The sequence below is a fragment of the Vombatus ursinus genome, unplaced genomic scaffold (assembly GCF_900497805.2).
Source record: "Vombatus ursinus unplaced genomic scaffold, bare-nosed wombat genome assembly UNPS02014601.1, whole genome shotgun sequence".
Classification (NCBI taxonomy): Eukaryota; Metazoa; Chordata; class Mammalia; order Diprotodontia; family Vombatidae; genus Vombatus; species Vombatus ursinus.
In genome coordinates this window covers 217,004-220,274 of record NW_020954379.1, presented here as the reverse complement: position 1 = coordinate 220,274, position 3,271 = coordinate 217,004, and the positions used below count along the sequence as shown (strand labels likewise).

General features: G+C 37.9%; 1 pseudogene; it reads left to right on the top strand.

Moving 5' to 3' along the window:
* The first annotated feature begins 1,132 nt into the window (after positions 1-1,132).
* On the top strand, positions 1,133-2,066 carry LOC114042565 (annotated as a pseudogene).
* The last annotated feature ends 1,205 nt before the right edge of the window (positions 2,067-3,271 follow it).

The following is a 3,271-nucleotide window of genomic DNA, read 5'->3' as shown; positions in this document are numbered from 1 at the left end:
ATTCTCCCAAGCTTCAGTTTTTTTTTAATGTGCTGCTGTTTTCAGAGCTAGTTCTGGAATTCTATAAGTATTTGTGTTTCCAGGTTGGTCTGATTCAAGAAGAGGTGTGGTCACTGCTCCTCTGGCTTATGCTCTGGTCTTTAACTAGGAACAGATCTTGCTCCCCTGCAGCCGTATGTGCTAGTTCCATGGACTCGGAAGTATAAACATGTTCCCTGCTCTCCTGCAATCAAAACTGCTGGTGTTGCTTTTGGCCTTGTAGCTGAGCCAGAGAGCCTTAACTCCCTTATGTAGAATTATAAGAATTCCTTATAATTATAAGGATTAATAATTATAATTATTAATATCATAAAACATTAATAATTATAATTATAAACCTTTCTCTCCACCCTGGAACTGTTGCCAGGGCCTTTTTTATTCTTTTTTCTTTTTCTAAATCTTTCCAGATCCAGATCTCTGATATAAAATTTAATAGTATTTTATTCTCAGATGGAAAAATCAAGGCTCAAAGAGGTCATATTTATTTGTTTAATGTCACAGAGCTTAATAGTGTCAGAGCTGCAACTCAGAACCAGGTCTTCATATTCTAAGGCCAGTGGTTAGTTGTTGTTTCTCTTTTTTCTATACTATTTGTGACAGTCTTTTTCTTATCTGTATCCCCAGTGCTTATCATAGTGCCTGGCACATAGTAGCTACTTAATAAATGTTTATTAGACTTAATAGGAAGAAGTAATATAAGTAATATATGGTCCTTGTCCTCAAAGAGGCAAAACAATGGGAAAAAGGTATAGTGTGAAACAGAAGAAAGAGAGTTGTTCAAGAAAAGGATATGCATATTTAAAATGTGATATCACTTACAGGTAGAAGGTATTGGTTAGGGAGTGAATTTTACATTAATCTCATTTGGGACAGGTGCTAATGTTGTTATTTTCAATATGTGTTTTCAACAGTTGGCAACAATTGTAATTTTGTATATATGTACTCCAACCTATTTCTACCCCAAATAGTTTTTGTATTTTGATGTAAATATGTACATTTTGTTTCTGCTAAAGTTCAGCTCTCTCATTTATTACCACATTAGGGAGCATCTCCTTTAGAAGACATCCACTGGTGGATCCAGGAGGCATCTTCTGGGCTAATGGCAGTGAGCAATCAAACAATGGTGACTGAGTTTATCCTGCAGGGTTTCTCTGAGTCACGTCCACTTCAGCTTGCCCTCTTCTGCATCTTCTTCTTCCTTTACATCATGGCCCTGGCAGGCAATGCTCTCATTGTGTTGGCCATAAGACTAGATTCAGGTCTCCATACTCCCATGTATTTTTTTCCTTGCCAACCTGGCTATCTTAGATATTGGCTGCACAACCACAGTTCTGCCCAAATTGCTGGAGAACCTTGCAGACAAGAAATCCATCCCCTATGTTGGGTGCATGACTCAGTTGTATTTCCTTACATGGTTTTTGGGTACTGAACTGCTGCTCTTCACAGCCATGGCTTATGACAGGTATGTGGCCATCTGTCACCCCCTCCATTACACTACCATGATGAGCAGAATGGTTTGCATCCTCTTAGCTGGTAGTGTGTGGGCTGTTAGTGCCATCAGTTCATCAGTACACACTGGCCTTATGATTCAGTTAACCTTCTGTGGCCCAAATAAAATTAATCACTTTTTGTATGAAATCCCTACTTTGCTACTGCTCTCCTGCACCTCCACATACCTGAACAATATCATGATCGTCATTGCAGATATATACTTTGGGGTGATTAATTTTGTGCTCACTATGGTGTCCTATGGCTTCATCATTTGCAGCATCCTGAAGATCCGCACCACAGAGGGCAAGAAGAAAGCCTTCTCTACCTGTTCCTCCCACCTCATCGTGGTCATTATATATTATACCACAGTTATATACACATACATTCTCCCAGGCTCTGGGTCCTCCATGGACAATGGCAAAGTAGTGGCTGTCCTATACACCGCTATCAGCCCCACTTTAAACCCTCTCAATTACACTCTATGCAACAAGGATTTCAAAACAGCCCTCAATAAAATGTTTCCATTCAATAAATAAATAATTGTAATTTGTGCACATGACTTGGTTGTAATTTTATTTCTGAAAATCTAGTATGAAAATATGATGTAAAAGGCAATTTAGGTTCCATGTCTCAGTCATTGGATTTATAGAATAATTTTCACTCAGAATCTCAGAGCTGGAATGAATCTCCATGACCAACTTGAGCCTCTGTTCAACATCACACCTCTGTTCTACTCCTAATCTTCATATTTTAGTTTGGGGCCTCACAGCACCCTCTCACTCACCATAAGCTTAGATATTTTTGTCCTCTTACCATGTGTTCCCAATGAATCAGTTGCCAACCAAATTCTGTTGATCTTTTCTCCACAATATCTCTCACACCATTTCCCTTCTCTTCACTCAAATCATATATCCCAGGTCATGTCCCCATCATTCATATCATTTAGAGCATAGCTAATTACTCTAATTGCCTCTAATGTCTTGCTCCCTTCTTCTATGCAATCTACTCTTCATACATAGCTCTCCTAAAGTCCAAGTTTAACCATGCCATTTTCCTACTAAAAAGTTTTAGAAGATCCTTATAACAATTGTTCACCTTCAAGCTCAAGGCTCTTTCCAGTCTCTCTATCTAAAACCATATGTTTTTATCCATGTTTTACATTATTCCTTTATACACATTCTATTTTCCAGCCAATCTGTGCTGCTGGTTTTGTGTTAAATGCAGTTAGGTGGCATAATGAAGAGACCATTGGACTTTGAGTCAGGAAACCCTGAGTTTGAATTCTACCTTAGATATCTATTAGCTATGTGACCCCAGACAATTCATTCAACTTCTGTTGATTTCAGTATGCCCATATCTCAAATGGGGATAATAATATTGCCTTTTTCACAGGATCATTGTGAATATGCAGTGAGATAATTGATATGCAAAGTGCCTTTTAAATCTAAAAGAGCGATATCAGTATTAGCTATTACTTTTACAATTGATGAATAGCTAGGCAAAAAATACTGGATTTGGAGTCAAAATATAGGCATTCAAATCCTAGCTCTTCTACTTAATACTTGTGTGACTTTGAGCAAATCCTTTCATCTCCTTGAATCTCAGTTTTCTCAGCTATAAAATGGGAGTCTTGGACTAGATGATCTTTGAGGTTTTTCAGGTATAAATTAATGAGGCTATGATGTCTTTCAGCTCTAAGTTTGTGGTTACTTCATTTCCATAAATTTATACAGATAGTTCC